This window comes from Ambystoma mexicanum, chromosome 6p, assembly GCF_040938575.1.
Source record: "Ambystoma mexicanum isolate Mex_15411 chromosome 6p, UKY_AmexF1_1, whole genome shotgun sequence".
NCBI classification, from domain to species: domain Eukaryota; kingdom Metazoa; phylum Chordata; class Amphibia; order Caudata; family Ambystomatidae; genus Ambystoma; species Ambystoma mexicanum.
In genome coordinates, this window is record NC_090935.1 from 30709151 (window position 1) to 30731280 (window position 22130).

The 22130-nt window shown below is 55.3% G+C and overlaps 12 non-coding genes across 12 annotated transcripts; all 12 read left to right on the forward strand.

The window, feature by feature from the left end:
• The first annotated feature begins 652 nt into the window (after window positions 1–652).
• Window positions 653–759, forward strand: LOC138511926 (U6 spliceosomal RNA). Its single transcript, XR_011280811.1, has one exon. It is a non-coding gene; the product is annotated as a U6 spliceosomal RNA (small nuclear RNA).
• A 1734-nt stretch (window positions 760–2493) lies between these two features.
• On the forward strand, window positions 2494–2600 carry LOC138512330 (U6 spliceosomal RNA). The gene has a single exon (XR_011281176.1). It is a non-coding gene; the product is annotated as a U6 spliceosomal RNA (small nuclear RNA).
• Window positions 2601–4348: 1748 nt separating this feature from the next.
• On the forward strand, window positions 4349–4455 carry LOC138512354 (U6 spliceosomal RNA). Its single transcript, XR_011281198.1, has one exon. It is a non-coding gene; the product is annotated as a U6 spliceosomal RNA (small nuclear RNA).
• Window positions 4456–6203: 1748 nt separating this feature from the next.
• LOC138511927 (U6 spliceosomal RNA) lies at window positions 6204–6310 on the forward strand. The gene has a single exon (XR_011280812.1). It is a non-coding gene; the product is annotated as a U6 spliceosomal RNA (small nuclear RNA).
• A 1749-nt stretch (window positions 6311–8059) lies between these two features.
• On the forward strand, window positions 8060–8166 carry LOC138511929 (U6 spliceosomal RNA). Its single transcript, XR_011280813.1, has one exon. It is a non-coding gene; the product is annotated as a U6 spliceosomal RNA (small nuclear RNA).
• A 1748-nt stretch (window positions 8167–9914) lies between these two features.
• On the forward strand, window positions 9915–10021 carry LOC138511930 (U6 spliceosomal RNA). The gene has a single exon (XR_011280814.1). It is a non-coding gene; the product is annotated as a U6 spliceosomal RNA (small nuclear RNA).
• Window positions 10022–11754: 1733 nt separating this feature from the next.
• Window positions 11755–11861, forward strand: LOC138511931 (U6 spliceosomal RNA). The gene has a single exon (XR_011280815.1). It is a non-coding gene; the product is annotated as a U6 spliceosomal RNA (small nuclear RNA).
• Window positions 11862–13609: 1748 nt separating this feature from the next.
• On the forward strand, window positions 13610–13716 carry LOC138511932 (U6 spliceosomal RNA). The gene has a single exon (XR_011280816.1). It is a non-coding gene; the product is annotated as a U6 spliceosomal RNA (small nuclear RNA).
• A 1733-nt stretch (window positions 13717–15449) lies between these two features.
• LOC138511933 (U6 spliceosomal RNA) lies at window positions 15450–15556 on the forward strand. The gene has a single exon (XR_011280817.1). It is a non-coding gene; the product is annotated as a U6 spliceosomal RNA (small nuclear RNA).
• Window positions 15557–17289: 1733 nt separating this feature from the next.
• LOC138511934 (U6 spliceosomal RNA) lies at window positions 17290–17396 on the forward strand. The gene has a single exon (XR_011280818.1). It is a non-coding gene; the product is annotated as a U6 spliceosomal RNA (small nuclear RNA).
• A 1748-nt stretch (window positions 17397–19144) lies between these two features.
• Window positions 19145–19251, forward strand: LOC138511935 (U6 spliceosomal RNA). The gene has a single exon (XR_011280819.1). It is a non-coding gene; the product is annotated as a U6 spliceosomal RNA (small nuclear RNA).
• A 1748-nt stretch (window positions 19252–20999) lies between these two features.
• Window positions 21000–21106, forward strand: LOC138511936 (U6 spliceosomal RNA). The gene has a single exon (XR_011280820.1). It is a non-coding gene; the product is annotated as a U6 spliceosomal RNA (small nuclear RNA).
• Window positions 21107–22130: the final 1024 nt, after the last annotated feature.

Consider the following 22130-nt stretch of genomic DNA (forward strand, 5'->3'; position numbering starts at 1 on the left):
AATGCCTGCTGTCCTGATTTTGTAACACACAAGGCTCACGTCCTGGCACAGTTGATAAAAGCAGGCGACAGGCAGCCAATACCTGTTGTAAGAGGCTTCCTGGCCCTACCAAAGGAAAGCAGACCCGGCGGGACTTTGAAGCCACCGTCGCTGAAGCCAGCAGCCAAACGTAAACTTACATCGGTTTGAAAATGCATCTCTGGCTTGAAGGCGGGGGCAGCAGCAATCCGGGGCTCTCGGGGGTCCGCGCACTAGGCCGCTGCCTCACCTTGCCTATCCTGGAATTCAACAGGGCCCCCCCCAAGCAAACCCTCACAGGCCCTCTGGCTTTTCTCTGGCTTGTGGGACTATTGTGATGCGTCCAGGCACACAGCACCCATCACCCAGGCATTATGACGGGAGGTGCCACTTTGCATGCAGCCTGGACCATGATCCTTTCTTCCTGCATTGCAATAGCCAAGCACACGGAACCTTTCCTTTTGGGCCAAACCAGCAGCGAGGAAGCTTGGGTCGTTGGTCTTTGCCTCTTGGTTCCATACCGGCCCCAGAACCAAACAGTTTCTTGCCAAAGTTAGAGCATAACAAGTCAACCTAGGTCAATAGGCAGCCGATGCGCTGGCTTTTATACACTGGCCAGTTCAGCCCCAAGTGTGTGCTCGCTTCGGCAGCACATATACTAAAATTGGAACGATACAGAGAAGATTAGCATGGCCCCTGCGCAAGGATGACACGCAAATTCGTGAAGCGTTCCATATTTTTAGACACGTGCGTGCCAGGAGAGAAATACCTTTTATTGACAGAATAAAAGGGGCCCCGCTCCCGTGCTGGTCTTGTGCTTGCTCGCTGCCGCGGAAGCCCTTCCCGTTTCTCTTGATCCTCTCTGTGCTGCACCAAGAGCGGCTGCCTTGTCCTCTGCTGGCTGCTCATTTCTATATAGCGCTTTCTATATGATCCGCCTCTAGGGGCTCATGGCAAAGAGCGCACAGCCCCTCAAGCTTCACTGCTTCTAGGCCCTACTCTTCATGAGAGCTGGCTGCCTCTAGGTGTGTGATCTCTTTACCCACTTGTGCATTCTTTGCTCAGTGTCATTCGCCAACTGCTCCTTTAAAGCAAGCGAGGGGTGGCAGGGTCTGAAAGGCAGCAGATAGCACGAGAGAGAGTGTGCGTGCGTGCGTGTGTCTGTGTGTATGCAAATCACCAGTCAGCCAGGGCCTGCTGGGAGCCCATTCCGCCAGGCCCACCGGCTTTTGGACAGCTCCCAGCTGGTTGGAGAAGGACCAGGCTGGGTTGGGCCACGGAGCAGAGGCCGAGCCGTTCCCTGGTGCGCTTTCTGGAAATGTCTCCCTCATTTGGAAATGTGCCCCTCAGTTGCTGAGGTCCCGAGAAGGCTCGCCTGCGGCGCTCACAGAGAGGTCTCTGGCCGATCAGGGACGTGAAGGGCTGCCCTGGGACTGTGTCCAACACAAGCCAACCCCCACCCATTGAAGGACAGGACGCACACATGCATAGAAATCATCTGCTGCTTGTTGGGGCCTTCTGGAGGGACCCCTACTGGTGGTGCTTCGAGATGGCGCCTGGTGTTTCCTTGCTGTGCAACCGGGCCCGCCCCACATAAAATCAAAAGTCTATTGCGAGCAGTGAAGGCCAAGGGAATTTAAATGTAATTCAAAGAAACAAAGCACAGAGTTGGGAGCCCAGCCGGATGGCAGTGGAACCCACAACCTTCTGACTCCTAGTCAGGCGCCTTATCCATTGCACCACTGGCCCCCATACCCCTGGTGCCCTCCGTTAGCTCCTAGTGCTGTTCTTCAAGGTGCCTTTCTGAAGCAGGAGCCACTGCAATGCCTGCTGTCCTGATTTTGTAACACACAAGGCTCACGTCCTGGCACAGTTGATAAAAGCAGGCGACAGGCAGCCAATACCTGTTGTAAGAGGCTTCCTGGCCCTACCAAAGGAAAGCAGACCCGGCGGGACTTTGAAGCCACCGTCGCTGAAGCCAGCAGCCAAACGTAAACTTACATCGGTTTGAAAATGCATCTCTGGCTTGAAGGCGGGGGCAGCAGCAATCCGGGGCTCTCGGGGGTCCGCGCACTAGGCCGCTGCCTCACCTTGCCTATCCTGGAATTCAACAGGGCCCCCCCCCAAGCAAACCCTCACAGGCCCTCTGGCTTTTCTCTGGCTTGTGGGACTATTGTGATGCGTCCAGGCACACAGCACCCATCACCCAGGCATTATGACGGGAGGTGCCACTTTGCATGCAGCCTGGACCATGATCCTTTCTTCCTGCATTGCAATAGCCAAGCACACGGAACCTTTCCTTTTGGGCCAAACCAGCAGCGAGGAAGCTTGGGTCGTTGGTCTTTGCCTCTTGGTTCCATACCGGCCCCAGAACCAAACAGTTTCTTGCCAAAGTTAGAGCATAACAAGTCAACCTAGGTCAATAGGCAGCCGATGCGCTGGCTTTTATACACTGGCCAGTTCAGCCCCAAGTGTGTGCTCGCTTCGGCAGCACATATACTAAAATTGGAACGATACAGAGAAGATTAGCATGGCCCCTGCGCAAGGATGACACGCAAATTCGTGAAGCATTCCATATTTTTAGACACGTGCGTGCCAGGAGAGAAATACCTTTTATTGACAGAATAAAAGGGGCCCCGCTCCCGTGCTGGTCTTGTGCTTGCTCGCTGCCGCGGAAGCCCTTCCCGTTTCTCTTGATCCTCTCTGTGCTGTGCTGCACCGAGAGCGGCTGCCTTGTCCTCTGCTGGCTGCTCATTTCTATATAGCGCTTTCTATATGATCCGCCTCTAGGGGCTCATGGCAAAGAGCGCACAGCCCCTCAAGCTTCACTGCTTCTAGGCCCTACTCTTCATGAGAGCTGGCTGCCTCTAGGTGTGTGATCTCTTTACCCACTTGTGCATTCTTTGCTCAGTGTCATTCGCCAACTGCTCCTTTAAAGCAAGCGAGGGGTGGCAGGGTCTGAAAGGCAGCAGATAGCACGAGAGAGAGTGTGCGTGCGTGCGTGTGTCTGTGTGTATGCAAATCACCAGTCAGCCAGGGCCTGCTGGGAGCCCATTCCGCCAGGCCCACCGGCTTTTGGACAGCTCCCAGATGGTTGGAGAAGGACCAGGCTGGGTTAGGCCACGAAGCAGAGGCTGAGCCGTTCCCTGGTGCGCTTTCTGGAAATGTCTCCCTCATTTGGAAATGTGCCCCTCAGTTGCTGAGGTCCCGAGAAGGCTCGCCTGCGGCGCTCACAGAGAGGTCTCTGGCCGATCGTGGCCGATCAGGGACGTGAAGGGCTGCCCTGGGACTGTGTCCAACACAAGCCAACCCCCACCCATTGAAGGACAGGACGCACACATGCATAGAAATCATCTGCTGCTTGTTGGGGCCTTCTGGAGGGACCCCTACTGGTGGTGCTTCGAGATGGCGCCTGGTGTTTCCTTGCTGTGCAACCGGGCCCGCCCCACATAAAATCAAAAGTCTATTGCGAGCAGTGAAGGCCAAGGGAATTTAAATGTAATTCAAAGAAACAAAGCACAGAGTTGGGAGCCCAGCCGGATGGCAGTGGAACCCACAACCTTCTGACTCCTAGTCAGGCGCCTTATCCATTGCACCACTGGCCCCCATACCCCTGGTGCCCTCCGTTAGCTCCTAGTGCTGTTCTTCAAGGTGCCTTTCTGAAGCAGGAGCCACTGCAATGCCTGCTGTCCTGATTTTGTAACACACAAGGCTCACGTCCTGGCACAGTTGATAAAAGCAGGCGACAGGCAGCCAATACCTGTTGTAAGAGGCTTCCTGGCCCTACCAAAGGAAAGCAGACCCGGCGGGACTTTGAAGCCACCGTCGCTGAAGCCAGCAGCCAAACGTAAACTTACATCGGTTTGAAAATGCATCTCTGGCTTGAAGGCGGGGGCAGCAGCAATCCGGGGCTCTCGGGGGTCCGCGCACTAGGCCGCTGCCTCACCTTGCCTATCCTGGAATTCAACAGGGCCCCCCCCAAGCAAACCCTCACAGGCCCTCTGGCTTTTCTCTGGCTTGTGGGACTATTGTGATGCGTCCAGGCACACAGCACCCATCACCCAGGCATTATGACGGGAGGTGCCACTTTGCATGCAGCCTGGACCATGATCCTTTCTTCCTGCATTGCAATAGCCAAGCACACGGAACCTTTCCTTTTGGGCCAAACCAGCAGCGAGGAAGCTTGGGTCGTTGGTCTTTGCCTCTTGGTTCCATACCGGCCCCAGAACCAAACAGTTTCTTGCCAAAGTTAGAGCATAACAAGTCAACCTAGGTCAATAGGCAGCCGATGCGCTGGCTTTTATACACTGGCCAGTTCAGCCCCAAGTGTGTGCTCGCTTCGGCAGCACATATACTAAAATTGGAACGATACAGAGAAGATTAGCATGGCCCCTGCGCAAGGATGACACGCAAATTCGTGAAGCGTTCCATATTTCTAGACACGTGCGTGCCAGGAGAGAAATACCTTTTATTGACAGAATAAAAGGGGCCCCGCTCCCGTGCTGGTCTTGTGCTTGCTCGCTGCCGCGGAAGCCCTTCCCGTTTCTCTTGATCCTCTCTGTGCTGTGCTGCACCGAGAGCGGCTGCCTTGTCCTCTGCTGGCTGCTCATTTCTATATAGCGCTTTCTATATGATCCGCCTCTAGGGGCTCATGGCAAAGAGCGCACAGCCCCTCAAGCTTCACTGCTTCTAGGCCCTACTCTTCATGAGAGCTGGCTGCCTCTAGGTGTGTGATCTCTTTACCCACTTGTGCATTCTTTGCTCAGTGTCATTCGCCAACTGCTCCTTTAAAGCAAGCGAGGGGTGGCAGGGTCTGAAAGGCAGCAGATAGCACGAGAGAGAGTGTGCGTGCGTGCGTGTGTCTGTGTGTATGCAAATCACCAGTCAGCCAGGGCCTGCTGGGAGCCCATTCCGCCAGGCCCACCGGCTTTTGGACAGCTCCCAGATGGTTGGAGAAGGACCAGGCTGGGTTAGGCCACGAAGCAGAGGCTGAGCCGTTCCCTGGTGCGCTTTCTGGAAATGTCTCCCTCATTTGGAAATGTGCCCCTCAGTTGCTGAGGTCCCGAGAAGGCTCGCCTGCGGCGCTCACAGAAAGGTCTCTGGCCGATCGTGGCCGATCAGGGACGTGAAGGGCTGCCCTGGGACTGTGTCCAACACAAGCCAACCCCCACCCATTGAAGGACAGGACGCACACATGCATAGAAATCATCTGCTGCTTGTTGGGGCCTTCTGGAGGGACCCCTACTGGTGGTGCTTCGAGATGGCGCCTGGTGTTTCCTTGCTGTGAAACCGGGCCCGCCCCACATAAAATCAAAAGTCTATTGCGAGCAGTGAAGGCCAAGGGAATTTAAATGTAATTCAAAGAAACAAAGCACAGAGTTGGGAGCCCAGCCGGATGGCAGTGGAACCCACAACCTTCTGACTCCTAGTCAGGCGCCTTATCCATTGCACCACTGGCCCCCATACCCCTGGTGCCCTCCGTTAGCTCCTAGTGCTGTTCTTCAAGGTGCCTTTCTGAAGCAGGAGCCACTGCAATGCCTGCTGTCCTGATTTTGTAACACACAAGGCTCACGTCCTGGCACAGTTGATAAAAGCAGGCGACAGGCAGCCAATACCTGTTGTAAGAGGCTTCCTGGCCCTACCAAAGGAAAGCAGACCCGGCGGGACTTTGAAGCCACCGTCGCTGAAGCCAGCAGCCAAACGTAAACTTACATCGGTTTGAAAATGCATCTCTGGCTTGAAGGCGGGGGCAGCAGCAATCCGGGGCTCTCGGGGGTCCGCGCACTAGGCCGCTGCCTCACCTTGCCTATCCTGGAATTCAACAGGGCCCCCCCCAAGCAAACCCTCACAGGCCCTCTGGCTTTTCTCTGGCTTGTGGGACTATTGTGATGCGTCCAGGCACACAGCACCCATCACCCAGGCATTATGACGGGAGGTGCCACTTTGCATGCAGCCTGGACCATGATCCTTTCTTCCTGCATTGCAATAGCCAAGCACACGGAACCTTTCCTTTTGGGCCAAACCAGCAGCGAGGAAGCTTGGGTCGTTGGTCTTTGCCTCTTGGTTCCATACCGGCCCCAGAACCAAACAGTTTCTTGCCAAAGTTAGAGCATAACAAGTCAACCTAGGTCAAAAGGCAGCCGATGCGCTGGCTTTTATACACTGGCCAGTTCAGCCCCAAGTGTGTGCTCGCTTCGGCAGCACATATACTAAAATTGGAACGATACAGAGAAGATTAGCATGGCCCCTGCGCAAGGATGACACGCAAATTCGTGAAGCGTTCCATATTTTTAGACACGTGCGTGCCAGGAGAGAAATACCTTTTATTGACAGAATAAAAGGGGCCCCGCTCCCGTGCTGGTCTTGTGCTTGCTCGCTGCCGCGGAAGCCCTTCCCGTTTCTCTTGATCCTCTCTGTGCTGTGCTGCACCGAGAGCGGCTTCCTTGTCCTCTGCTGGCTGCTCATTTCTATATAGCGCTTTCTATATGATCCGCCTCTAGGGGCTCATGGCAAAGAGCGCACAGCCCCTCAAGCTTCACTGCTTCTAGGCCCTACTCTTCATGAGAGCTGGCTGCCTCTAGGTGTGTGATCTCTTTACCCACTTGTGCATTCTTTGCTCAGTGTCATTCGCCAACTGCTCCTTTAAAGCAAGCGAGGGGTGGCAGGGTCTGAAAGGCAGCAGATAGCACGAGAGAGAGTGTGCGTGCGTGCGTGTGTCTGTGTGTATGCAAATCACCAGTCAGCCAGGGCCTGCTGGGAGCCCATTCCGCCAGGCCCACCGGCTTTTGGACAGCTCCCAGATGGTTGGAGAAGGACCAGGCTGGGTTAGGCCACGAAGCAGAGGCCGAGCCGTTCCCTGGTGCGCTTTCTGGAAATGTCTCCCTCATTTGGAAATGTGCCCCTCAGTTGCTGAGGTCCCGAGAAGGCTCGCCTGCGGCGCTCACCAGAGTGGTCTCTGGCCGATCGTGGCCGATCAGGGACGTGAAGGGCTGCCCTGGGACTGTGTCCAACACAAGCCAACCCCCACCCATTGAAGGACAGGACGCACACATGCATAGAAATCATCTGCTGCTTGTTGGGGCCTTCTGGAGGGACCCCTACTGGTGGTGCTTCGAGATGGCGCCTGGTGTTTCCTTGCTGTGCAACCGGGCCCGCCCCACATAAAATCAAAAGTCTATTGCGAGCAGTGAAGGCCAAGGGAATTTAAATGTAATTCAAAGAAACAAAGCACAGAGTTGGGAGCCCAGCCGGATGGCAGTGGAACCCACAACCTTCTGACTCCTAGTCAGGCGCCTTATCCATTGCACCACTGGCCCCCATACCCCTGGTGCCCTCCGTTAGCTCCTAGTGCTGTTCTTCAAGGTGCCTTTCTGAAGCAGGAGCCACTGCAATGCCTGCTGTCCTGATTTTGTAACACACAAGGCTCACGTCCTGGCACAGCTGATAAAAGCAGGCGACAGGCAGCCAATACCTGTTGTAAGAGGCTTCCTGGCCCTACCAAAGGAAAGCAGACCCGGCGGGACTTTGAAGCCACCGTCGCTGAAGCCAGCAGCCAAACGTAAACTTACATCGGTTTGAAAATGCATCTCTGGCTTGAAGGCGGGGGCAGCAGCAATCCGGGGCTCTCGGGGGTCCGCGCACTAGGCCGCTGCCTCACCTTGCCTATCCTGGAATTCAACAGGGCCCCCCCCAAGCAAACCCTCACAGGCCCTCTGGCTTTTCTCTGGCTTGTGGGACTATTGTGATGCGTCCAGGCACACAGCACCCATCACCCAGGCATTATGACGGGAGGTGCCACTTTGCATGCAGCCTGGACCATGATCCTTTCTTCCTGCATTGCAATAGCCAAGCACACGGAACCTTTCCTTTTGGGCCAAACCAGCAGCGAGGAAGCTTGGGTCGTTGGTCTTTGCCTCTTGGTTCCATACCGGCCCCAGAACCAAACAGTTTCTTGCCAAAGTTAGAGCATAACAAGTCAACCTAGGTCAATAGGCAGCCGATGCGCTGGCTTTTATACACTGGCCAGTTCAGCCCCAAGTGTGTGCTCGCTTCGGCAGCACATATACTAAAATTGGAACGATACAGAGAAGATTAGCATGGCCCCTGCGCAAGGATGACACGCAAATTCGTGAAGCGTTCCATATTTTTAGACACGTGCGTGCCAGGAGAGAAATACCTTTTATTGACAGAATAAAAGGGGCCCCGCTCCCGTGCTGGTCTTGTGCTTGCTCGCTGCCGCGGAAGCCCTTCCCGTTTCTCTTGATCCTCTCTGTGCTGTGCTGCACCGAGAGCGGCTGCCTTGTCCTCTGCTGGCTGCTCATTTCTATATAGCGCTTTCTATATGATCCGCCTCTAGGGGCTCATGGCAAAGAGCGCACAGCCCCTCAAGCTTCACTGCTTCTAGGCCCTACTCTTCATGAGAGCTGGCTGCCTCTAGGTGTGTGATCTCTTTACCCACTTGTGCATTCTTTGCTCAGTGTCATTCGCCAACTGCTCCTTTAAAGCAAGCGAGGGGTGGCAGGGTCTGAAAGGCAGCAGATAGCACGAGAGAGAGTGTGCGTGCGTGCGTGTGTCTGTGTGTATGCAAATCACCAGTCAGCCAGGGCCTGCTGGGAGCCCATTCCGCCAGGCCCACCGGCTTTTGGACAGCTCCCAGATGGTTGGAGAAGGACCAGGCTGGGTTAGGCCACGAAGCAGAGGCTGAGCCGTTCCCTGGTGCGCTTTCTGGAAATGTCTCCCTCATTTGGAAATGTGCCCCTCAGTTGCTGAGGTCCCGAGAAGGCTCGCCTGCGGCGCTCACAGAGAGGTCTCTGGCCGATCGTGGCCGATCAGGGACGTGAAGGGCTGCCCTGGGACTGTGTCCAACACAAGCCAACCCCCACCCATTGAAGGACAGGACGCACACATGCATAGAAATCATCTGCTGCTTGTTGGGGCCTTCTGGAGGGACCCCTACTGGTGGTGCTTCGAGATGGCGCCTGGTGTTTCCTTGCTGTGAAACCGGGCCCGCCCCACATAAAATCAAAAGTCTATTGCGAGCAGTGAAGGCCAAGGGAATTTAAATGTAATTCAAAGAAACAAAGCACAGAGTTGGGAGCCCAGCCGGATGGCAGTGGAACCCACAACCTTCTGACTCCTAGTCAGGCGCCTTATCCATTGCACCACTGGCCCCCATACCCCTGGTGCCCTCCGTTAGCTCCTAGTGCTGTTCTTCAAGGTGCCTTTCTGAAGCAGGAGCCACTGCAATGCCTGCTGTCCTGATTTTGTAACACACAAGGCTCACGTCCTGGCACAGTTGATAAAAGCAGGCGACAGGCAGCCAATACCTGTTGTAAGAGGCTTCCTGGCCCTACCAAAGGAAAGCAGACCCGGCGGGACTTTGAAGCCACCGTCGCTGAAGCCAGCAGCCAAACGTAAACTTACATCGGTTTGAAAATGCATCTCTGGCTTGAAGGCGGGGGCAGCAGCAATCCGGGGCTCTCGGGGGTCCGCGCACTAGGCCGCTGCCTCACCTTGCCTATCCTGGAATTCAACAGGGCCCCCCCCAAGCAAACCCTCACAGGCCCTCTGGCTTTTCTCTGGCTTGTGGGACTATTGTGATGCGTCCAGGCACACAGCACCCATCACCCAGGCATTATGACGGGAGGTGCCACTTTGCATGCAGCCTGGACCATGATCCTTTCTTCCTGCATTGCAATAGCCAAGCACACGGAACCTTTCCTTTTGGGCCAAACCAGCAGCGAGGAAGCTTGGGTCGTTGGTCTTTGCCTCTTGGTTCCATACCGGCCCCAGAACCAAACAGTTTCTTGCCAAAGTTAGAGCATAACAAGTCAACCTAGGTCAATAGGCAGCCGATGCGCTGGCTTTTATACACTGGCCAGTTCAGCCCCAAGTGTGTGCTCGCTTCGGCAGCACATATACTAAAATTGGAACGATACAGAGAAGATTAGCATGGCCCCTGCGCAAGGATGACACGCAAATTCGTGAAGCGTTCCATATTTTTAGACACGTGCGTGCCAGGAGAGAAATACCTTTTATTGACAGAATAAAAGGGGCCCCGCTCCCGTGCTGGTCTTGTGCTTGCTCGCTGCCGCGGAAGCCCTTCCCGTTTCTCTTGATCCTCTCTGTGCTGCACCGAGAGCGGCTGCCTTGTCCTCTGCTGGCTGCTCATTTCTATATAGCGCTTTCTATATGATCCGCCTCTAGGGGCTCATGGCAAAGAGCGCACAGCCCCTCAAGCTTCACTGCTTCTAGGCCCTACTCTTCATGAGAGCTGGCTGCCTCTAGGTGTGTGATCTCTTTACCCACTTGTGCATTCTTTGCTCAGTGTCATTCGCCAACTGCTCCTTTAAAGCAAGCGAGGGGTGGCAGGGTCTGAAAGGCAGCAGATAGCACGAGAGAGAGTGTGCGTGCGTGCGTGTGTCTGTGTGTATGCAAATCACCAGTCAGCCAGGGCCTGCTGGGAGCCCATTCCGCCAGGCCCACCGGCTTTTGGACAGCTCCCAGCTGGTTGGAGAAGGACCAGGCTGGGTTGGGCCACGGAGCAGAGGCCGAGCCGTTCCCTGGTGCGCTTTCTGGAAATGTCTCCCTCATTTGGAAATGTGCCCCTCAGTTGCTGAGGTCCCGAGAAGGCTCGCCTGCGGCGCTCACAGAGAGGTCTCTGGCCGATCAGGGACGTGAAGGGCTGCCCTGGGACTGTGTCCAACACAAGCCAACCCCCACCCATTGAAGGACAGGACGCACACATGCATAGGAATCATCTGCTGCTTGTTGGGGCCTTCTGGAGGGACCCCTACTGGTGGTGCTTCGAGATGGCGCCTGGTGTTTCCTTGCTGTGCAACCGGGCCCGCCCCACATAAAATCAAAAGTCTATTGCGAGCAGTGAAGGCCAAGGGAATTTAAATGTAATTCAAAGAAACAAAGCACAGAGTTGGGAGCCCAGCCGGATGGCAGTGGAACCCACAACCTTCTGACTCCTAGTCAGGCGCCTTATCCATTGCACCACTGGCCCCCATACCCCTGGTGCCCTCCGTTAGCTCCTAGTGCTGTTCTTCAAGGTGCCTTTCTGAAGCAGGAGCCACTGCAATGCCTGCTGTCCTGATTTTGTAACACACAAGGCTCACGTCCTGGCACAGTTGATAAAAGCAGGCGACAGGCAGCCAATACCTGTTGTAAGAGGCTTCCTGGCCCTACCAAAGGAAAGCAGACCCGGCGGGACTTTGAAGCCACCGTCGCTGAAGCCAGCAGCCAAACGTAAACTTACATCGGTTTGAAAATGCATCTCTGGCTTGAAGGCGGGGGCAGCAGCAATCCGGGGCTCTCGGGGGTCCGCGCACTAGGCCGCTGCCTCACCTTGCCTATCCTGGAATTCAACAGGGCCCCCCCCAAGCAAACCCTCACAGGCCCTCTGGCTTTTCTCTGGCTTGTGGGACTATTGTGATGCGTCCAGGCACACAGCACCCATCACCCAGGCATTATGACGGGAGGTGCCACTTTGCATGCAGCCTGGACCATGATCCTTTCTTCCTGCATTGCAATAGCCAAGCACACGGAACCTTTCCTTTTGGGCCAAACCAGCAGCGAGGAAGCTTGGGTCGTTGGTCTTTGCCTCTTGGTTCCATACCGGCCCCAGAACCAAACAGTTTCTTGCCAAAGTTAGAGCATAACAAGTCAACCTAGGTCAATAGGCAGCCGATGCGCTGGCTTTTATACACTGGCCAGTTCAGCCCCAAGTGTGTGCTCGCTTCGGCAGCACATATACTAAAATTGGAACGATACAGAGAAGATTAGCATGGCCCCTGCGCAAGGATGACACGCAAATTCGTGAAGCGTTCCATATTTTTAGACACGTGCGTGCCAGGAGAGAAATACCTTTTATTGACAGAATAAAAGGGGCCCCGCTCCCGTGCTGGTCTTGTGCTTGCTCGCTGCCGCGGAAGCCCTTCCCGTTTCTCTTGATCCTCTCTGTGCTGTGCTGCACCGAGAGCGGCTGCCTTGTCCTCTGCTGGCTGCTCATTTCTATATAGCGCTTTCTATATGATCCGCCTCTAGGGGCTCATGGCAAAGAGCGCACAGCCCCTCAAGCTTCACTGCTTCTAGGCCCTACTCTTCATGAGAGCTGGCTGCCTCTAGGTGTGTGATCTCTTTACCCACTTGTGCATTCTTTGCTCAGTGTCATTCGCCAACTGCTCCTTTAAAGCAAGCGAGGGGTGGCAGGGTCTGAAAGGCAGCAGATAGCACGAGAGAGAGTGTGCGTGCGTGCGTGTGTCTGTGTGTATGCAAATCACCAGTCAGCCAGGGCCTGCTGGGAGCCCATTCCGCCAGGCCCACCGGCTTTTGGACAGCTCCCAGATGGTTGGAGAAGGACCAGGCTGGGTTAGGCCACGAAGCAGAGGCTGAGCCGTTCCCTGGTGCGCTTTCTGGAAATGTCTCCCTCATTTGGAAATGTGCCCCTCAGTTGCTGAGGTCCCGAGAAGGCTCGCCTGCGGCGCTCACAGAGAGGTCTCTGGCCGATCGTGGCCGATCAGGGACGTGAAGGGCTGCCCTGGGACTGTGTCCAACACAAGCCAACCCCCACCCATTGAAGGACAGGACGCACACATGCATAGAAATCATCTGCTGCTTGTTGGGGCCTTCTGGAGGGACCCCTACTGGTGGTGCTTCGAGATGGCGCCTGGTGTTTCCTTGCTGTGAAACCGGGCCCGCCCCACATAAAATCAAAAGTCTATTGCGAGCAGTGAAGGCCAAGGGAATTTAAATGTAATTCAAAGAAACAAAGCACAGAGTTGGGAGCCCAGCCGGATGGCAGTGGAACCCACAACCTTCTGACTCCTAGTCAGGCGCCTTATCCATTGCACCACTGGCCCCCATACCCCTGGTGCCCTCCGTTAGCTCCTAGTGCTGTTCTTCAAGGTGCCTTTCTGAAGCAGGAGCCACTGCAATGCCTGCTGTCCTGATTTTGTAACACACAAGGCTCACGTCCTGGCACAGTTGATAAAAGCAGGCGACAGGCAGCCAATACCTGTTGTAAGAGGCTTCCTGGCCCTACCAAAGGAAAGCAGACCCGGCGGGACTTTGAAGCCACCGTCGCTGAAGCCAGCAGCCAAACGTAAACTTACATCGGTTTGAAAATGCATCTCTGGCTTGAAGGCGGGGGCAGCAGCAATCCGGGGCTCTCGGGGGTCCGCGCACTAGGCCGCTGCCTCACCTTGCCTATCCTGGAATTCAACAGGGCCCCCCCCAAGCAAACCCTCACAGGCCCTCTGGCTTTTCTCTGGCTTGTGGGACTATTGTGATGCGTCCAGGCACACAGCACCCATCACCCAGGCATTATGACGGGAGGTGCCACTTTGCATGCAGCCTGGACCATGATCCTTTCTTCCTGCATTGCAATAGCCAAGCACACGGAACCTTTCCTTTTGGGCCAAACCAGCAGCGAGGAAGCTTGGGTCGTTGGTCTTTGCCTCTTGGTTCCATACCGGCCCCAGAACCAAACAGTTTCTTGCCAAAGTTAGAGCATAACAAGTCAACCTAGGTCAATAGGCAGCCGATGCGCTGGCTTTTATACACTGGCCAGTTCAGCCCCAAGTGTGTGCTCGCTTCGGCAGCACATATACTAAAATTGGAACGATACAGAGAAGATTAGCATGGCCCCTGCGCAAGGATGACACGCAAATTCGTGAAGCGTTCCATATTTTTAGACACGTGCGTGCCAGGAGAGAAATACCTTTTATTGACAGAATAAAAGGGGCCCCGCTCCCGTGCTGGTCTTGTGCTTGCTCGCTGCCGCGGAAGCCCTTCCCGTTTCTCTTGATCCTCTCTGTGCTGCACCAAGAGCGGCTGCCTTGTCCTCTGCTGGCTGCTCATTTCTATATAGCGCTTTCTATATGATCCGCCTCTAGGGGCTCATGGCAAAGAGCGCACAGCCCCTCAAGCTTCACTGCTTCTAGGCCCTACTCTTCATGAGAGCTGGCTGCCTCTAGGTGTGTGATCTCTTTACCCACTTGTGCATTCTTTGCTCAGTGTCATTCGCCAACTGCTCCTTTAAAGCAAGCGAGGGGTGGCAGGGTCTGAAAGGCAGCAGATAGCACGAGAGAGAGTGTGCGTGCGTGCGTGTGTCTGTGTGTATGCAAATCACCAGTCAGCCAGGGCCTGCTGGGAGCCCATTCCGCCAGGCCCACCGGCTTTTGGACAGCTCCCAGCTGGTTGGAGAAGGACCAGGCTGGGTTGGGCCACGGAGCAGAGGCCGAGCCGTTCCCTGGTGCGCTTTCTGGAAATGTCTCCCTCATTTGGAAATGTGCCCCTCAGTTGCTGAGGTCCCGAGAAGGCTCGCCTGCGGCGCTCACAGAGAGGTCTCTGGCCGATCAGGGACGTGAAGGGCTGCCCTGGGACTGTGTCCAACACAAGCCAACCCCCACCCATTGAAGGACAGGACGCACACATGCATAGAAATCATCTGCTGCTTGTTGGGGCCTTCTGGAGGGACCCCTACTGGTGGTGCTTCGAGATGGCGCCTGGTGTTTCCTTGCTGTGCAACCGGGCCCGCCCCACATAAAATCAAAAGTCTATTGCGAGCAGTGAAGGCCAAGGGAATTTAAATGTAATTCAAAGAAACAAAGCACAGAGTTGGGAGCCCAGCCGGATGGCAGTGGAACCCACAACCTTCTGACTCCTAGTCAGGCGCCTTATCCATTGCACCACTGGCCCCCATACCCCTGGTGCCCTCCGTTAGCTCCTAGTGCTGTTCTTCAAGGTGCCTTTCTGAAGCAGGAGCCACTGCAATGCCTGCTGTCCTGATTTTGTAACACACAAGGCTCACGTCCTGGCACAGTTGATAAAAGCAGGCGACAGGCAGCCAATACCTGTTGTAAGAGGCTTCCTGGCCCTACCAAAGGAAAGCAGACCCGGCGGGACTTTGAAGCCACCGTCGCTGAAGCCAGCAGCCAAACGTAAACTTACATCGGTTTGAAAATGCATCTCTGGCTTGAAGGCGGGGGCAGCAGCAATCCGGGGCTCTCGGGGGTCCGCGCACTAGGCCGCTGCCTCACCTTGCCTATCCTGGAATTCAACAGGGCCCCCCCCAAGCAAACCCTCACAGGCCCTCTGGCTTTTCTCTGGCTTGTGGGACTATTGTGATGCGTCCAGGCACACAGCACCCATCACCCAGGCATTATGACGGGAGGTGCCACTTTGCATGCAGCCTGGACCATGATCCTTTCTTCCTGCATTGCAATAGCCAAGCACACGGAACCTTTCCTTTTGGGCCAAACCAGCAGCGAGGAAGCTTGGGTCGTTGGTCTTTGCCTCTTGGTTCCATACCGGCCCCAGAACCAAACAGTTTCTTGCCAAAGTTAGAGCATAACAAGTCAACCTAGGTCAATAGGCAGCCGATGCGCTGGCTTTTATACACTGGCCAGTTCAGCCCCAAGTGTGTGCTCGCTTCGGCAGCACATATACTAAAATTGGAACGATACAGAGAAGATTAGCATGGCCCCTGCGCAAGGATGACACGCAAATTCGTGAAGCGTTCCATATTTTTAGACACGTGCGTGCCAGGAGAGAAATACCTTTTATTGACAGAATAAAAGGGGCCCCGCTCCCGTGCTGGTCTTGTGCTTGCTCGCTGCCGCGGAAGCCCTTCCCGTTTCTCTTGATCCTCTCTGTGCTGCACCAAGAGCGGCTGCCTTGTCCTCTGCTGGCTGCTCATTTCTATATAGCGCTTTCTATATGATCCGCCTCTAGGGGCTCATGGCAAAGAGCGCACAGCCCCTCAAGCTTCACTGCTTCTAGGCCCTACTCTTCATGAGAGCTGGCTGCCTCTAGGTGTGTGATCTCTTTACCCACTTGTGCATTCTTTGCTCAGTGTCATTCGCCAACTGCTCCTTTAAAGCAAGCGAGGGGTGGCAGGGTCTGAAAGGCAGCAGATAGCACGAGAGAGAGTGTGCGTGCGTGCGTGTGTCTGTGTGTATGCAAATCACCAGTCAGCCAGGGCCTGCTGGGAGCCCATTCCGCCAGGCCCACCGGCTTTTGGACAGCTCCCAGCTGGTTGGAGAAGGACCAGGCTGGGTTGGGCCACGGAGCAGAGGCCGAGCCGTTCCCTGGTGCGCTTTCTGGAAATGTCTCCCTCATTTGGAAATGTGCCCCTCAGTTGCTGAGGTCCCGAGAAGGCTCGCCTGCGGCGCTCACAGAGAGGTCTCTGGCCGATCAGGGACGTGAAGGGCTGCCCTGGGACTGTGTCCAACACAAGCCAACCCCCACCCATTGAAGGACAGGACGCACACATGCATAGAAATCATCTGCTGCTTGTTGGGGCCTTCTGGAGGGACCCCTACTGGTGGTGCTTCGAGATGGCGCCTGGTGTTTCCTTGCTGTGCAACCGGGCCCGCCCCACATAAAATCAAAAGTCTATTGCGAGCAGTGAAGGCCAAGGGAATTTAAATGTAATTCAAAGAAACAAAGCACAGAGTTGGGAGCCCAGCCGGATGGCAGTGGAACCCACAACCTTCTGACTCCTAGTCAGGCGCCTTATCCATTGCACCACTGGCCCCCATACCCCTGGTGCCCTCCGTTAGCTCCTAGTGCTGTTCTTCAAGGTGCCTTTCTGAAGCAGGAGCCACTGCAATGCCTGCTGTCCTGATTTTGTAACACACAAGGCTCACGTCCTGGCACAGTTGATAAAAGCAGGCGACAGGCAGCCAATACCTGTTGTAAGAGGCTTCCTGGCCCTACCAAAGGAAAGCAGACCCGGCGGGACTTTGAAGCCACCGTCGCTGAAGCCAGCAGCCAAACGTAAACTTACATCGGTTTGAAAATGCATCTCTGGCTTGAAGGCGGGGGCAGCAGCAATCCGGGGCTCTCGGGGGTCCGCGCACTAGGCCGCTGCCTCACCTTGCCTATCCTGGAATTCAACAGGGCCCCCCCCAAGCAAACCCTCACAGGCCCTCTGGCTTTTCTCTGGCTTGTGGGACTATTGTGATGCGTCCAGGCACACAGCACCCATCACCCAGGCATTATGACGGGAGGTGCCACTTTGCATGCAGCCTGGACCATGATCCTTTCTTCCTGCATTGCAATAGCCAAGCACACGGAACCTTTCCTTTTGGGCCAAACCAGCAGCGAGGAAGCTTGGGTCGTTGGTCTTTGCCTCTTGGTTCCATACCGGCCCCAGAACCAAACAGTTTCTTGCCAAAGTTAGAGCATAACAAGTCAACCTAGGTCAATAGGCAGCCGATGCGCTGGCTTTTATACACTGGCCAGTTCAGCCCCAAGTGTGTGCTCGCTTCGGCAGCACATATACTAAAATTGGAACGATACAGAGAAGATTAGCATGGCCCCTGCGCAAGGATGACACGCAAATTCGTGAAGCGTTCCATATTTTTAGACACGTGCGTGCCAGGAGAGAAATACCTTTTATTGACAGAATAAAAGGGGCCCCGCTCCCGTGCTGGTCTTGTGCTTGCTCGCTGCCGCGGAAGCCCTTCCCGTTTCTCTTGATCCTCTCTGTGCTGTGCTGCACCGAGAGCGGCTGCCTTGTCCTCTGCTGGCTGCTCATTTCTATATAGCGCTTTCTATATGATCCGCCTCTAGGGGCTCATGGCAAAGAGCGCACAGCCCCTCAAGCTTCACTGCTTCTAGGCCCTACTCTTCATGAGAGCTGGCTGCCTCTAGGTGTGTGATCTCTTTACCCACTTGTGCATTCTTTGCTCAGTGTCATTCGCCAACTGCTCCTTTAAAGCAAGCGAGGGGTGGCAGGGTCTGAAAGGCAGCAGATAGCACGAGAGAGAGTGTGCGTGCGTGCGTGTGTCTGTGTGTATGCAAATCACCAGTCAGCCAGGGCCTGCTGGGAGCCCATTCCGCCAGGCCCACCGGCTTTTGGACAGCTCCCAGATGGTTGGAGAAGGACCAGGCTGGGTTAGGCCACGAAGCAGAGGCTGAGCCGTTCCCTGGTGCGCTTTCTGGAAATGTCTCCCTCATTTGGAAATGTGCCCCTCAGTTGCTGAGGTCCCGAGAAGGCTCGCCTGCGGCGCTCACAGAGAGGTCTCTGGCCGATCGTGGCCGATCAGGGACGTGAAGGGCTGCCCTGGGACTGTGTCCAACACAAGCCAACCCCCACCCATTGAAGGACAGGACGCACACATGCATAGAAATCATCTGCTGCTTGTTGGGGCCTTCTGGAGGGACCCCTACTGGTGGTGCTTCGAGATGGCGCCTGGTGTTTCCTTGCTGTGCAACCGGGCCCGCCCCACATAAAATCAAAAGTCTATTGCGAGCAGTGAAGGCCAAGGGAATTTAAATGTAATTCAAAGAAACAAAGCACAGAGTTGGGAGCCCAGCCGGATGGCAGTGGAACCCACAACCTTCTGACTCCTAGTCAGGCGCCTTATCCATTGCACCACTGGCCCCCATACCCCTGGTGCCCTCCGTTAGCTCCTAGTGCTGTTCTTCAAGGTGCCTTTCTGAAGCAGGAGCCACTGCAATGCCTGCTGTCCTGATTTTGTAACACACAAGGCTCACGTCCTGGCACAGTTGATAAAAGCAGGCGACAGGCAGCCAATACCTGTTGTAAGAGGCTTCCTGGCCCTACCAAAGGAAAGCAGACCCGGCGGGACTTTGAAGCCACCGTCGCTGAAGCCAGCAGCCAAACGTAAACTTACATCGGTTTGAAAATGCATCTCTGGCTTGAAGGCGGGGGCAGCAGCAATCCGGGGCTCTCGGGGGTCCGCGCACTAGGCCGCTGCCTCACCTTGCCTATCCTGGAATTCAACAGGGCCCCCCCCAAGCAAACCCTCACAGGCCCTCTGGCTTTTCTCTGGCTTGTGGGACTATTGTGATGCGTCCAGGCACACAGCACCCATCACCCAGGCATTATGACGGGAGGTGCCACTTTGCATGCAGCCTGGACCATGATCCTTTCTTCCTGCATTGCAATAGCCAAGCACACGGAACCTTTCCTTTTGGGCCAAACCAGCAGCGAGGAAGCTTGGGTCGTTGGTCTTTGCCTCTTGGTTCCATACCGGCCCCAGAACCAAACAGTTTCTTGCCAAAGTTAGAGCATAACAAGTCAACCTAGGTCAATAGGCAGCCGATGCGCTGGCTTTTATACACTGGCCAGTTCAGCCCCAAGTGTGTGCTCGCTTCGGCAGCACATATACTAAAATTGGAACGATACAGAGAAGATTAGCATGGCCCCTGCGCAAGGATGACACGCAAATTCGTGAAGCGTTCCATATTTTTAGACACGTGCGTGCCAGGAGAGAAATACCTTTTATTGACAGAATAAAAGGGGCCCCGCTCCCGTGCTGGTCTTGTGCTTGCTCGCTGCCGCGGAAGCCCTTCCCGTTTCTCTTGATCCTCTCTGTGCTGTGCTGCACCGAGAGCGGCTGCCTTGTCCTCTGCTGGCTGCTCATTTCTATATAGCGCTTTCTATATGATCCGCCTCTAGGGGCTCATGGCAAAGAGCGCACAGCCCCTCAAGCTTCACTGCTTCTAGGCCCTACTCTTCATGAGAGCTGGCTGCCTCTAGGTGTGTGATCTCTTTACCCACTTGTGCATTCTTTGCTCAGTGTCATTCGCCAACTGCTCCTTTAAAGCAAGCGAGGGGTGGCAGGGTCTGAAAGGCAGCAGATAGCACGAGAGAGAGTGTGCGTGCGTGCGTGTGTCTGTGTGTATGCAAATCACCAGTCAGCCAGGGCCTGCTGGGAGCCCATTCCGCCAGGCCCACCGGCTTTTGGACAGCTCCCAGATGGTTGGAGAAGGACCAGGCTGGGTTAGGCCACGAAGCAGAGGCCGAGCCGTTCCCTGGTGCGCTTTCTGGAAATGTCTCCCTCATTTGGAAATGTGCCCCTCAGTTGCTGAGGTCCCGAGAAGGCTCACCTGCGGCGCTCACAGAGAGGTCTCTGGCCGATCGTGGCCGATCAGGGACGTGAAGGGCTTCCCTGGGACTGTGTCCAACACAAGCCAACCCCCACCCATTGAAGGACAGGACGCACACATGCATAGAAATCATCTGCTGCTTGTTGGGGCCTTCTGGAGGGACCCCTACTGGTGGTGCTTCGAGATGGCGCCTGGTGTTTCCTTGCTGTGCAACCGGGCCCGCCCCACATAAAATCAAAAGTCTATTGCGAGCAGTGAAGGCCAAGGGAATTTAAATGTAATTCAAAGAAACAAAGCACAGAGTTGGGAGCCCAGCCGGATGGCAGTGGAACCCACAACCTTCTGACTCCTAGTCAGGCGCCTTATCCATTGCACCACTGGCCCCCATACCCCTGGTGCCCTCCGTTAGCTCCTAGTGCTGTTCTTCAAGGTGCCTTTCTGAAGCAGGAGCCACTGCAATGCCTGCTGTCCTGATTTTGTAAAACACAAGGCTCACGTCCTGGCACAGTTGATAAAAGCAGGCGACAGGCAGCCAATACCTGTTGTAAGAGGCTTCCTGGCCCTACCAAAGGAAAGCAGACCCGGCGGGACTTTGAAGCCACCGTCGCTGAAGCCAGCAGCCAAACGTAAACTTACATCGGTTTGAAAATGCATCTCTGGCTTGAAGGCGGGGGCAGCAGCAATCCGGGGCTCTCGGGGGTCCGCGCACTAGGCCGCTGCCTCACCTTGCCTATCCTGGAATTCAACAGGGCCCCCCCCAAGCAAACCCTCACAGGCCCTCTGGCTTTTCTCTGGCTTGTGGGACTATTGTGATGCGTCCAGGCACACAGCACCCATCACCCAGGCATTATGACGGGAGGTGCCACTTTGCATGCAGCCTGGACCATGATCCTTTCTTCCTGCATTGCAATAGCCAAGCACACGGAACCTTTCCTTTTGGGCCAAACCAGCAGCGAGGAAGCTTGGGTCGTTGGTCTTTGCCTCTTGGTTCCATACCGGCCCCAGAACCAAACAGTTTCTTGCCAAAGTTAGAGCATAACAAGTCAACCTAGGTCAATAGGCAGCCGATGCGCTGGCTTTTATACACTGGCCAGTTCAGCCCCAAGTGTGTGCTCGCTTCGGCAGCACATATACTAAAATTGGAACGATACAGAGAAGATTAGCATGGCCCCTGCGCAAGGATGACACGCAAATTCGTGAAGCGTTCCATATTTTTAGACACGTGCGTGCCAGGAGAGAAATACCTTTTATTGACAGAATAAAAGGGGCCCCGCTCCCGTGCTGGTCTTGTGCTTGCTCGCTGCCGCGGAAGCCCTTCCCGTTTCTCTTGATCCTCTCTGTGCTGTGCTGCACCGAGAGCGGCTGCCTTGTCCTCTGCTGGCTGCTCATTTCTATATAGCGCTTTCTATATGATCCGCCTCTAGGGGCTCATGGCAAAGAGCGCACAGCCCCTCAAGCTTCACTGCTTCTAGGCCCTACTCTTCATGAGAGCTGGCTGCCTCTAGGTGTGTGATCTCTTTACCCACTTGTGCATTCTTTGCTCAGTGTCATTCGCCAACTGCTCCTTTAAAGCAAGCGAGGGGTGGCAGGGTCTGAAAGGCAGCAGATAGCACGAGAGAGAGTGTGCGTGCGTGCGTGTGTCTGTGTGTATGCAAATCACCAGTCAGCCAGGGCCTGCTGGGAGCCCATTCCGCCAGGCCCACCGGCTTTTGGACAGCTCCCAGATGGTTGGAGAAGGACCAGGCTGGGTTAGGCCACGAAGCAGAGGCTGAGCCGTTCCCTGGTGCGCTTTCTGGAAATGTCTCCCTCATTTGGAAATGTGCCCCTCAGTTGCTGAGGTCCCGAGAAGGCTCGCCTGCGGTCTCTGGCCGATCGTGGCCGATCAGGGACGTGAAGGGCTGCCCTGGGACTGTGTCCAACACAAGCCAACCCCCACCCATTGAAGGACAGGACGCACACATGCATAGAAATCATCTGCTGCTTGTTGGGGCCTTCTGGAGGGACCCCTACTGGTGGTGCTTCGAGATGGCGCCTGGTGTTTCCTTGCTGTGCAACCCGGCCCGCCCCACATAAAATCAAAAGTCTATTGCGAGCAGTGAAGGCCAAGGGAATTTAAATGTAATTCAAAGAAACAAAGCACAGAGTTGGGAGCCCAGCCGGATGGCAGTGGAACCCACAACCTTCTGACTCCTAGTCAGGCGCCTTATCCATTGCACCACTGGCCCCCATACCCCTGGTGC